The 13,902-nt window shown below is 46.4% G+C and overlaps 1 pseudogene; it reads right to left on the reverse strand.

Annotated features, from left to right (window-relative positions):
• LOC104988353 overlaps positions 1-12,757 on the reverse strand; it is a 20,051-nt pseudogene extending 7,294 nt beyond the window's left edge.
• Positions 12,758-13,902: the final 1,145 nt, after the last annotated feature.

Consider the following 13,902-nt stretch of genomic DNA (forward strand, 5'->3'; position numbering starts at 1 on the left):
TCTATGCATAACTTAAGGTATAAAAAACTACTTTGGAAAATAAAGTGCGGGCCTTGTTCACCAAAACTTGGTCTCCCCATGTCGTTCTTTCTCTCACCTTCTGGCTGAATTATTCAGCCTCTTTTCTCCACTGAATTTCCTCACTGAGCTATCCTTATTTAACCACTCTTTATATCTTTAATTACATGTAAATAAGCTGAAGTTTCCTGATCGCCATCGCCGTCCCGCTTCGAATTCCCTGGATCCACCGGGGCTGGACCCCGGCACGTAGCAAGACTTCCCACTATTCACCAGCCTTTCTCTGGCTCCCTGAAGAGGAAGCCCTTCACTCATCTGGCCTGCCACTCACACCTCTTCTGTTTTCTCTCTCTGGCCCTATCCTTTGTGGGTTGTTTCTTCATCTGCCTTCATGACTTGGTGGTGGGTTCCTAAACCAGCCCTCTATTCCTGGGGTCCATCATAGTGTTAGGTAGGTAGAATAGGGAAAAGGAGTCCAAAATGGCGGTGGCTAAAGGACAAGGAAGGTCCGAGGACCAGAGTGAAAACTTCAGGCAGAACAAACAGAACAAACAGCACTCCTGGCTAAGCCCAATTTGCATAGGGCAGGCCCAGGTGGAGGAAAAAAACATATAAAAGGAGGAGCCAAAGCGCTTTCTCGGGGACTCTCTCTCCCATGTGTGTGCGCTCTTTTCTTTCTCTCTCTCTCTCTCTCACTTTCCTGCTATCTTCTAAATAGAGCTGTAACACTGATTTGCCTAAGAGCTGTAACATGGTTTGTCCAAGACCCAAGAGCTGTGACACACCGAGGGCTTTAATGTCCGTCGCTCCAAATCTTTGTTGTGAAGAGACAAAGAACTGAGGAACATACACTCGCGTGACAATAGCACCTGGCACAAAGTAGTTGCTCAAGTTGAGCAAGAAATGAAGGGAGACATGGCGTTCCCTGACGATCGTCTTGCCTGAGCAAAGGCCCATAGTACACATTGTGTTGGGGTGTGTTTTCTACCTTATTTATTCTTTCCTGTATTGGCTCTTGTCTGGGTCTCCCTCTGACTCTGACCCCTGATATCTCATCCTAGGCTTCTGCATAGGGTCTCCAGTTGGGAAGAAGTGATGCTTCCACTCCCAAAGTGCCAAACCATGGCAGCTGGAACCAACTGGTTTGTAGCTCTGCCCTAGGAGGAAGCTCAGAAAGGCTGAAGGCTCTTTGCACCCTGGATCCCCTGTTACATGCAGCACTGGAGGCCAAGGGAAGGTCTGTAATGGGGCCTGTCGGAGGGGGAGAATCAGGGATCTGCAGGGGCCCAACAGTTGGGAAGTGGGACTGGAAACTATACTGCAGATGTTAGTGGCAGAGTGTTGGTGACTGAGATGTAGGGACAAAAGAGAACCAATACAGCTTCAATGGCCTTACCCAGAAGCACCTGTAGAGAAGGCCACTGCCAAAGGTCCTCTAAGATGGGGAATATAGAATATATATATTTTAAATTAATTAATTTATTTTAATTAATTGGAGGCTAATCACTTTATAATATTGTGGTGGTATTTGCCATACATTGACATGAATCAGCCATGGGTGTACATGTGTCCTGCATCCCAAACCCCGCTCTCACCTCCCTCCCCATCCCATCCTATCCCTCTGGGTTGTCCCAGTATATCGGCTTTGAGTGTCCTGCTTCATGCACCGAACTTGGACTGGTCATCTATTTCGCATATGGAAATATACATATTTCAATACTGTTCTCTCAAATCTTTCCACTCTTGTCTTCTCCCACAGAGTCCAAAAGTCTCTTCTTCATATCTGTCTCTTTTGCTGTCTCACACATAGGGTCATCGTTACCATCTTTCTAAATTCCATATATATGCATTAATATACTGTATTTGGTGTTTTTCTTTCTGACTTACTCCACTCTATAATAGGCTCCAGTTTAATCCACTTTATTAGAACGGATTCAAATGTGTTCTTTTTAATAGCTGAGTAATATTCCATTGTGTGTATATACCACAACTTTCTTATCCATCTGTCTGCCAGTGGACATCTAGGTTGCTTCCATGTCCTAGCTATTGCAAACTGTGCTGCATTAATGAGGAGGTGGTGGAGTGGGCAGGCAGTCATAAACTTTTCATGGTCTAGAGCATCCTCCTGACACTTCCTTGGTGCTGCCTCTCCTTAGTTCCTGTTATGTGGTTCTGGAAGAAATTGTCAATCACGTTTGCTGTGGGGCCAGGGCCACATGACCAGTAAAAATCATAGGAGCCCATGCCCCTGCCAGGATGATTGGTCCAGGGCTGGAAAGATGATCTGAGTGGGACCAATCAGAGCCCTCCCTGGTAAACTGATGTTTTCTTAGGTTTTTTCCTTCCTAGTTAGATGCCTTAGAGATATAAAACCCTGAGGCAGGCAGCTTCAGAATCCTTCAGTAGGGAAGAGAGAAGAAAGCCGTGAGACTAAGAGAATCAAAGAGTATTGAAGGAAAAGGGGAAGGGAGAGAAATAATGAGCTGATAGCTTCTGATTTCTTGGGTCCAATCACTGAGATCTTTGGATCTGCTCTTGTTTCTGTGTACCAGAGCCCCACTGTCCTTCCAATAAGTCTCCCCTTTCCTTGAAACCAGTTGGAGTTGGGCTTCTCTGAGTGTGGTTCAGATTGACTGATTCTAGATCCTTCCCAATTTTGCTGCATCTCCCAGACCCAAAGAGAGAAACTCATTTGTGCTAGTACCTTTGAGAGTGAAATTGTTTATTCTTTATCTAGAATAGGGCTCTGCAGAGAACCAAACAGTTCACCAGTATCCCTGGGTGGGCGTTCCCTTGGTGTGAGTGAGTGTGTATTTGTAGTGGGCCTGATTGATTCCTGAGGCAGATCCAGCATTTACACTGCAGGAGCCAGGCCAATCCTGTCATTTTCTTGATCAAAAACTGAGAAATTCAGCCTCAGGAAGACATTACCCAGGACCCAGGTCTCCAGCTCATCCATGAGATCTGTGTTCACTTGAAATCTGCTATAGCAACAGTCCTGCCAACTCGGGAAAACAGAATACACTCCAGTCAGCCTGAACCTTACCTGCCTCTCCCTCCTTATCCAGAGTTAACAGGTTCTCACTTTATTTTTTTTTTCAGGTTTTGTTTTTTTTTTAAATTTCCCTTCTTTGGTAAAAATCAGGTGCATCTCAGGACGGATGGGGAAGTGGGGGCTCGTGCAAGAACAGGAAAGGCCAAGATGTGTGGTTCTTATGATGGATGGAGTTGGGGAAGAGAAGGATTGGGTATTTGGGATTATCAGATACAAACTAATATAGAGAGGATATATAAAGCCCTACTATATATACAGGAAATTATATTTAATATCCCATGATAAACTGTAATGGAAAACAATATGAAACACATGCACACACACATGTGTGCGTGCATGTGTGTGTGTGTGTGTGTGTGTGTGTAACTGAGTCACTTTGTTGAACAGCAGAATTTAACACAACATTGTTTCCCTGATAGCTCAATTGGTAAAAGAATCCACCTGCAATGCAGGAGACCCCGGTTCAATTCCTGGATTGGGAAGATCTGCTGGCGAAGGGATAGGCTACCCACTCCAGTATTCTTGGGCTTCCCTTGTGGCTCAGGTGGTAAGAATCCACTTGCAATGCAGGAGACCTGGGTTCGATCCCTGGGTTGGGGAGATCCCCTGGAGAAGGGAACAGCTACCCACTCCAGTATTCTGGTCTGGAGAATTCCATGGACCGTTTAGTCTGTGGGTCGCAAAGAAGCAGACACAACTGAGCGAATGTCACTTTTCACTTTGTAAATCAACTATACTTCAATATATTTTTTAAAAGAAATGAACAATAATGGTCTATAGTTCCCCTCACACTCTGCTGTATCTTGCCTTCTGATCTCAGCTCTTTCTTTTCTCTGCAAAGAACACTTTCACTTCTTCCTGTTCCTTCTACACTTTTCTTTAAGACTTCCAGCCAAGCCCTCTAAAAATACTTCCTGACTTACCCTCACATGCTCTGGCCACTACAGGCTAGGTTGCCTGACTTATCCCGGTGCCTGTCCCCACCCTCAGCCTAAAGCCCTCACCTCATCACCCCTAATCTACCCCGGGCACTTCTCTGCACAGCCCACGGGGATGCAATTGCATGGACTCCAGTGTAGATTTGCCTGGACCCAAGCAGGCCTCCTCATGGCGCCATGAGTCTGTGGGGTTAGAATTACTGCAATTTCCTCTCTTCCTCAAAGCCTTCTTTGGCCCATCAGCCTGCTCTGAGCTCCCACAGGGGTCTGACATGAAGCCTCCACCCTGTGCTGGGGCTATGCAATCACTGTGCGCCCTTTATTCATCTTAGCAACCAGCCTCCCCACAGAGGGGTCGGTACCCCAACTCACAGAGGGGGATCTGGGGCTTAGCAAAGGGAAGTTGCAGCCCTGGACTAAGGCAACCATTTAATTTATCATCACAACCTGGACATTTTTGAGATGGGATGGGAGACTACTCATCGTTATGGTGGCACAGCACACTGGGACTGTCCCCAGCCATTCTGCTTGTCACTTGGTGTATTTCAGGGATTGCTAGAGCTGACTTTCCATGTTCATGCATCTGAGGGCTCTGGATGAATGGAAGCTTTTTGGGGGCTGAGGCCCTTAGAGTTCCCATCTTTTTGTGCCCCTCACCAGGCCAATATTGGGCTGGTGTCTCTATATTTATTTCAAGATGATGGGTATCCAGACTGTCCTTTACAATCAAGTGGTTGGTTTTGTGGGAGGCAGTGACCCAGACACATGGGCTGAGCAGCATCTGCAACATGGTGACCTGGCCTGTCGGGGGACCCCTCCACCCAGCAGTAGCCCAAGGGTTCCTGCAAGTCCTAGATTTGAGAACCAGCCTTTTGGGTTGGCCCCTCACCTTCTGGATGTAGGCTTGAGTGGGTACAGGGTAGTCGATGCCATTGATGGTGAAAGTGAGAGGAAGCAGGGTCATGATGGCTTTACATGGAACCAAGGATGTTAGAGAAAAAGGGGAAAAGGTTGGCGCAGGTGATCCTTGTTGGGAGAGCCCCGGAATGACCCTACACCTTGTCATCCTGGAAGAGACTGGCTCCGATGAGACTATGGATGTTGGTGACCATACTTCTCGAACCACACAGAGACAAGGTCCCGGTGTCCACAAGGGCCTGACAGCCATGTTTACAAGCAGTAACTATCACATTCATGGAGATGCTGAGAGAAAATGGACAGAACAGGCAGCAGGGTCACCCTGAAGTCTTCCCATGACTGTCCCCTCCCTGACTGTCTGTTGAACAGCCCTTCAGCTCTTGCCCTGACTCTGTTTTCCTTGGCTCTGTTCAAGTCACCTTCGTTGACTTCTTTTCAGTTCTTGAATGCACCAGGCTCTTTCGTGCCTCAGGGCCTGGGCACATGCTGGATGCCCTTCAAAGAAGACTCCCACTCTCTTTGTCTAGCTAATTTCTCCTCAACTTTCAGGTCTCAATTTAATTGTTACATTTTCAGGGAAGTCATCCCCCCCCCAGACTAGATCAGGCTCCTGTCTCGCTTGCTCACTATAGAATCTTTCTCATGTCTAGCATGTACTAATGTGGCAATTCACTGGGTGTGTGAGTTGTCTCATGTATGTCCACCTTACTAGATGTGAGGGCAAGTTGCATCCTCACTATCTTCCTGAAGTATCCAGCACACAGCAGATGCACAATGTATGTTTGTGAATGAATGAATCCATCAATGAAAACATGAATGGAGAACATCTAGATACCTGTATCTGGTGTCTGACCAATAATGGGTCAGCACACACAGTGAAGATGGAGGTTCCCTGGGGCAGTAGATGCTCAGAGTGGTGGTTGGGGAGACACAAGCTGTCCCGGGAGAGGGTGTCTTCCAGCACCGCCCCCTCACGCGGCTCGGATACTGAGGCCCCGGCCAGGGGATGCCCAAGCTAGCCCAGGGGACTCCTAAGGAGAGGTCAGCTTTTTTTTTCTGAGGGTATCACACAGAATCCCATCCAATATTGCCCCTGTTCTCAGGCCACTCCTGGATTCCAGCTTCTTGCTTCTCTCTGTCACAGCTCCTGATCCACTGTGTCCCACTGTAGGTAGGTGGCTGTGGGTAGGGCAAATATCTCTTTGTATAAGCTGTCTTCAGGTCTCAAGACTGCAGCTACCCTCTCTCCATTGCTGGGTAGCTTCTCCTTAAGGAAACCAAGAGACCAGTTTTACTGGTTTGTTCAGGACTTTCTCTGTGTTTGAACTGGCTCTTCTGTGTACCAAGAACCCCCTTCTCCCCCCGGTAGCCCTGGACAGTTGGTCATCTTATCATAACTCTGTTCAGGCTGGTGAAATTCTCCCTGATCCTCTGTTCACCACACTGTAGGGTCCTCTAACCTCACACTAGAGGTTAGTGTGTGTGCTCCCACCTCACACTCAGGGGGGCAGCCCTCCCCCAGCTGCACAGACCTCTCAGGACCCTGGTCAGAGACCTCCTCAGGAAGCCCGGGGCAATTACGAACCCATGGGTGGTGTGTGCATCTGTGTGTTTATGGGTCTGACTGCTTGTATGTGTCTTTTTATGTGTGTCTGAGTGTCTGCCAGTTTCTATCTGTGTCTGTGTGTTTGTGTGGGTATTTGTGTGAGTGTGTTTATGTCTCTTTACCTGTGTCTTGTGGGTGGAGCATGTATCTGTGAGTGTGACTGGGTATCTAGGCATGCATTTGTGTGTATCTGAATGTGTCCACGTGCCCTGGTGGGAGCATCACTTGGGTGGCCCTCAGAGGGAGCCGCTTACTGGACCATGGCAATCTGCCAGTGGTGGGTTCAAAACACTGGTGCCCAGTTAGGGTCCCCATTGTGGTAGGTGTGGTTCACCCTGCCAAACATCATCAGGCTGCCATTCTCCCCACAGCTGACAAGAGAAGGAAGAGGGGAGTTTGTTGGAGGAGAATAACACCAGGCAATGTCCGAGAGCTGTGCTTATTCACCCATCAAAGGCACTACTACTCTCCCCATTTTACAGATGTGGAAATTGAGGAACTGGAGGATTCAGTACATGACCCAGGTCACTCACCAGCTAATTAGTGGCAGAGAAGAGGTTTGAAACCAGGCAGCCTGGCCAGACACTGACCACCCAGCTGTGTGAGAGGATCTGGCTCTTTCCAGTGACCTGAGTACTTAGAGATACCATCAGAGGTCACCGAGCTGGAGAGGTCTGGCTTCCCCTTTGTCTAGAATATCATTTTTCCAAAAAGCCCTGGCCCAAGGGCATTATGGGCATGGATTCAAGCTCACCCAGGTTTGGCTTCACAGGCCTGTGCCTATACTATCCATGGGGCCCATACTCAACGGGGCCCCATGCCTCTACCATCCCTGTCTTGAAATTTTCAATGCTTGTTAAACAAAATGTCCCACAGTTTCATTTTGCACTAGCTCCTGCAAATTTTTTAGCTGGTTCTGGTCTCCTGGTGAAATGTCAGAGAGGAAGGAAATATTCCCAACATCTCTATCCTTTCTTCCATATCAAATCCATTAGCAAATCCTGTTGCTTTTTCCTCCAACCTTTTACCTGACACCTTCCACTGCTTTCCATCTTCTTTCCTCCTTCCTGACCAAGCCGATCCCTTGGAGCCCATGAGCATGGTTCCAATAAAACTTTACTTATAAAAAACCAGTGGCAGTGTTGAGTGGGGCCCTGGTGCCATAGTTACCCTGGGCTAGAATAAAGGAAACTTCTGTGTCGGGTGGTTTATAATTTTTCATGGAACTGAAAGCACCATACAGCTGATTTGTAGCAAGGACTTGTCCAGCTCAGACTTTCCTGAGCAGAAAGCAAAGACAGGCTGAGAAAGGACTCCTTGTTTCTTCAGGTTGTCAAAGATGGGAGTGGTCCCTCCAACAGAGAGGTTTGGGTAGCCCAAGCCCAGGATGCCATCAAAGGGTGCATCTTTGAACCTGTACTCTTCATAGCTTAGGCTGAGTGGCTTGGTCACACCAACAAGGTACTCGATCTGTGGGAGAGTAGAGTGTTCCCCCATAAAGGTTTAGGAAGTGAGGCTGGGACTGGGCTGGGGTGCAGCTGTCATTACCACTGCAGAGAATAACTGAGGCCTAGCCATGCCCTGCACTGACCTCAGATAGTTAGACCAAGCTGGGATAGGAATTTGGGTTACATTTGTGTGGGACTATGGATTTTAACAACACCTGCTCTCTGACAAACACCATCTGAGTGAGTCAGAATGGCCTCATGCCTTCTGTATGGGTGCAGCAACCGAGAATCAGGACAGGACCAAACGGTTCCCACATGAGGACAAAATGTATAGTGAGCAGGGTAGTCTTCTCTTTGGCATCACTATGATCTATTGACAGAAATGGACTGAAATCAAGGCAATGCATTGTGAATTCTGCATCTGCCCAGGAAGACAGAATCCTACAATGTCACTTGCAAGGTTCTTAAGAAAATTCTGTCTGGGAAACATGCTTTTGGGTGTGTGTGTGTGTGTGTGTGTGTGTTTGAGAAAGAGAGAGAAAAAGAGAGAGTGAGGGGGACAGAAAATACTAAGGCACTTTGGGGTGGCAGGCCAAGGTTTGTATTCGATTCTTAAAAGTCCCCTAGTGATAACACATTTGTCAGGCCCCTCGCACATCTGTACCCCCTGCTTTCCCTGCCTGGATACCTGAAGCCTTAGGCTGCCCCTCAAGAACCTCAAATCAGTTTTATCCTCTCCCCAAATAACCTGCACATACTTGGAGCCCTGACTGGCCAGCCTAGGTCCACCACTTACCAGATATGTGACCTTGGCAAGGCCCTTGTTCTCTGCACCTCAGTTTCATTGTCTGTGGAGCTATGATTAGCTATCATGGAGCTAATCATTGTACATGCTGCATGGATGTGTTGCAGAATTAAACAAGTTATTGTCATGAAAGAGCCTGGAGCTTTCTGAGAATATAAAAGTGGATGCCCTTTCCCCCATCCCTGTCCCAGCAAAATGAACCTTGACCTGCTCACAGGCAAAGGATCAGCAAGTCCACACTCCCAGCCACTCTCTGGATTAGCTGTTCTGGGAGTTTGTGTGTCAGCAGGGGCTCTGTCTCCCCAGGGGGCCCTGACAGGCAGATGGCCAGTCACTAGGGAATTTTGAGAAGGATGGGTTCTGCCAGCTGGTCCAGCATCTGTTTAGTAAGCAGTGGTCACTCCATGACCAGCCCTGACTCAGCTTCTCGTTTCTGCATTACCTGAGCAATGTCATAACCAAGAAATCTCTTGATCGACCAAGTACTGTAGTTGACACTGAAAGGCTGACCCACGCATATAAAGGTAGTGGACAAGTGAAGGTCGAAGCTACTGCGTTCATCTGCAGACACAAAAGAACACTTTCGGCCAGGTGCCAAGGATGGAAAAGGGTATGGGAGGGGAAATAAAAGATGGGCAAGGGGGCTGGCACTCTCAGCACTCAAGACTTAGGCAGTAGATGCAGGGTACCCACAAGTCAGATGAGCCCGTGTTGAATATGACCCGGAACTCCTGAGAGGGTGTTCCAGTGTTGATGTTGCTGATGTAGGCCAACTACAGGGGCATGGGAGGGAGGATAGGACAGATCTGACTGCCATGTCCACCCCTGATTCCCAGAGTATTGCCTCCCTCTGTGTGTCCCATGTCCCCTGAAATCACTTTCCAACTGTCCCACCTCACAGTCCCTGCTCAGACTGGTGCCTGATTTAATTTTTTATTTTTTTCTGGGCTGCCTGGCATATGGGATTTTACTTTCCTGACTAAGAATGGAACCCTGCCTTCCTTTATTGGAAGTGTAGAATCTTCACCCCTGGACCACCAGGGAAGTCCTGGTGCCTTCATTTGAGAAGCTTTTCCCCAGGTGGCACTCCAAGCTTACCCCAGGCTACATTCCCTAAACTCAAGACTCCTATCAAAACCACACAGGTGGCCCTTCCACCTGACAAGTATTTACTCTTTGACTATTGCTCTGGCTGACCTGTGCATTCTTGAGTAAGAGTCAAGATCTTCTTTCAAATCAATGAACAATAACCATAGTGTTAGACTTTTATGGCATCACATGCAATAGGGGCTTGGTAATTTTTACTGGTATCGTTCTTGGATCTGTAGAGTCTGAACTTCATCTGCCTGGTTTTCAGACTCGATTTGTAGTTGACTTTATTTGAAGGCATTCCTCACCCTTCATCTATAACTGAGGGGTTCACTTAGTTCAGAAATTACAGTCTCTCTCAAACTAGTGATATATCTTTGGTACAGATATGGATGCTTACCTGCCACCTGATCATTGCTGGGCTCAGTCACCACAGACCAAGAGTTGAGATTGAGAGTGTCTTCTCCTCTGGGAATGGAATCCTTGTTCCCCAGTGTTTCTGCCTCCTGCAGGAGCCCCAGCTCCAATAACCCACCCTAAAAGTCCAGAAGAATCGCAGTGCTAGGGAAGAACATCATCCTCTCAACACTCTCACATCCATGTAGTTCCTCAGGGGCTGAGAAGAGGATTTCTGGTCATCAGCAGTATTCTGGGACAGGCTGTAAGTGTGTTTGTTCCTCGGAGAAATTTTTCAGCAACTTTTCCCTGAGGGTTTCTCACATGCTTCATCTTTGTTAGAGGGATTCTTTCACCAAGCATTGGGAAAAGGAAACAAGGAAGGGGCAACAATCAGCTGTTCATGTTATGATATGACTGTAATACCTGGCATTGGAATGGCACTGTATTTTTTAAAGCATTTTTGTAAGTGTCATCTTATCATGAGGCCATGTAAAGACCATGGCAAAGACCTAGGTTTAAATATAGATTCTGTTGAGGTAATCTTGGATAAGCCATTTGGAATCTCAGTTTCTCCCGTAGAAAAAAGATGGAATGTAATAGTCCCCACCCCCCATATAAAATATTTTGGATATTTAGTGAACTGATGAACACAACACACTTGATATAAAAGAGGTCTCAAATATGGTAATGGCAATGGCTGTGGGCACCCCACGATATCTTTCTTAAAGAAACTCAGGCAGGGAGGTAGAAGCAGGATCATTATTCTCTTTTTACGAGGGAGGAATTTCAAATGCAGGGAGTTTGTGACTTGGCTGTGGTCGAGATGCTTGTTAGATGTAAAACAACCCAGAAGCAGTACTCCTGATCTTTCTCCCAGGATCAAGCCGAAGAGAGTGCTCAGAGAGGAAGCCAGGAGATGTGGAATGAAAAAAGGAAGTTGAGACACTAGAGAAGCAAGGAAGAACTTTTTAAAAAGGAAAAAAACTCTGAGCATTCTGCATGCACAGAGACATCCAAAATGTGGAGGGATGAAAGAGAGATACAGAAGTGAAGACACAGATACATACACACAGCTGTGAAGAGAGAGCGGAGAGAAGACCTAGAACCAAAAACAAAAGAAATGCTTTTTCACTGGACACAACATACAGTTGCACACGTTGTGCACTGAACAATTCCAAGAAGTTCCATTTTCATAGAAGTCATGATGTAACTGGAACCCCAAGAGATATGCAAACATGCAGCTCTACCCCAAGACCCTTGGGCCCCACAGTGCCCATGGGAAAGGACTTATCAATAAGGGAGAGTTGAACTTTAAGACTGTCAGGAAATGATTACATGTCCTTCTAACCCTGCTGGGTGAAAGAATAAAAGGACAACAAGAAAAGTCCCAGAAGGAGAGATGATGCCAATTAACAGCCCCTTACTTACATGACTATGCAGTCTGAGAGGGCCACCGCCACTTCATGGTTCTTTCCTGGGTCCAAGCACTCAGGGAAGATCAAGTTCTTAGCTTGTAGTGGTGCTGAAGATTACCTAGTTATATATGCTCTAATCTGCTCTAATATTCTCTTTTAAGCCACTATGGCCTGATGAGAAATACGTCCTCTGGATAAAATCTTTGCCTCCATCAGCATCTGTGGGGAGTAGACTTGAAAAATTCTCATAATACAGAGAATTCTACTATAGTCATTTCTTTGGGGATTGGCTGAAAGCCAAACTGAACTGTACAACCTGTCTAAGCATGGGGAGACTCTTTCCAACTTGGAGAGAAAACACAGCTAATAATATGATGAAAGTAGATGGTGGGGGCCATGCTAGACATTCCTTATCTCGTGTGGTCTCCCTAGACATGCCACAAGATGTGCATTGCTGTCCTCCATTGGAGAGGAGATGGCTAGGAGGAAAAGACCTCAAAAATTAAAGTGAAGACTTCAAGAGCAGTCTACTGACATTTGAGTGGCTTTAGGTAGTGGGACAGATGGAACAGATCAGGGGCCTCTATGATGTCAACCTGCATCAAAGATCTAGGCTACAGCACTATTATAATTGCACATTTTCAATACTGGAAGAAATGTGATGCTGTTAGGGAAGTTAAATTGAGGACGTAGTCTTGTTTAGGTTTCAGAAGTAGAGGAGCTGCCTCTGACAGATCTAACTTTGCCTGAATTGGGCCTGGATTACATGCCTACTTGCAGGTACACAAATTGCTACCAGTATGTCAAGTAGCACCTTATATAAGAGAAGAAATTTCCTGGAATTTTCTGGGCCCCTGGAGGCCTGGCCAGCCTCCCAGGGTCTGGAAAACCTTGACTCACAAGGTGAAACAGCATTGTAAAAGTTGAAGGAAAACCAGAGTTGCATTATCCAACACCACCTGATGATAATATCAGTTTGCGGGCTGAAATTATAAGCTGGAACCCAAAAAACTGCAATTTGAAATCTCACTCATGGGTGGACACACTGCTCAGACCCTTTACCCATTGGGACCCCAGATTGCTGTCATTTGAGCCTTCTAAGTGCTATTCAGGTCTGGATCAGGTTTTTGGCCCAGTTTGGTGATGTGCATGCTATTACTTCTCTCTATTGTTTCTATTTCTTTTCTTTTGAAGATTGTATACCAAAACAAGTCAAATAATTTTCTATAACAAGTTAAAACTGTTTATTTGTGTGTAACAACTGATTTCTTTTGTTACTAGATTCTATCAACCTAAAATGGAAGAAAACTTTTGGGAAATCAGCAATTGGTGCTGTGATCAGGATTTATGAAACCAAATGCCACTCTTTAAACAGAAAGAGGTTAAGACTAATTAAGTTGTTATTCCCAGATGGGAAGTCTTGCTTTAATGCTTGTTAACTACTGAATGGGGTAGATCCACTGAATTGTCTGAAAATTGGGACCTCAAATTAATGCAGGCTGAACCTTTAGAATTTATTGAATATTTGTTAGATCCTGCCAACTGAGACGAAGAAGGCAATGGCACCCCACTCCAGTACTCTTGCCTGGAAAATCTCATGGATGAAGGAGCCTGGTAGGCTGCAGTCCATGGGGTCGCTAAGAGTCGGATACGACTGAGCGACTTCACTTTATTTTTTCACTTTCACGCATTGGAGAAGGAAATGGCAACCCACTCCAGTGTTCTTGCCTGGAGAATCCCAGGGACGGGGGAGCCTGGTGGGCTGCCTTCTATGGGGTCGCACAGAGTCGGACACGACTGAAGCGACTTAGCAGCAGCAGCAGCAGCCAACTGAGAAAGAACAAGAGTGTACCTCATTGGTTTGCAGAGGCTGGATTCTCCACTCTGCCTCCCAGAAGATGCATGAATCCAAATTACAATCGCTTGAAGAGAAGTCAAAACTGGAAAAAGAATTAACCAAGTTGCAAAGATGATTTTTCATGTTACAATAGTGAAATTATATTTTAGCTAACCAAGTCTCCACTTTCCAGCTGATACCTGAAAAAGCCACTGCAAAGTTTGCACAAGCTAAATATCACAAATGCCTCAGTAAGGTAAACAAAAAGAAAGTCCATCTGTCAGTAGCCAAAGTGGAAGTTGAGGGGAGATACTGGGATGTTTGTGATGGGAGATTAATCCCTCCAAAAATCAGGGACCTGTCCAAATGGTAAA

Source organism: Bison bison, unplaced genomic scaffold, assembly GCF_000754665.1.
Source record: "Bison bison bison isolate TAMUID 2011002044 unplaced genomic scaffold, Bison_UMD1.0 scf7180017864124, whole genome shotgun sequence".
Lineage (NCBI taxonomy): Eukaryota > Metazoa > Chordata > Mammalia > Artiodactyla > Bovidae > Bison > Bison bison.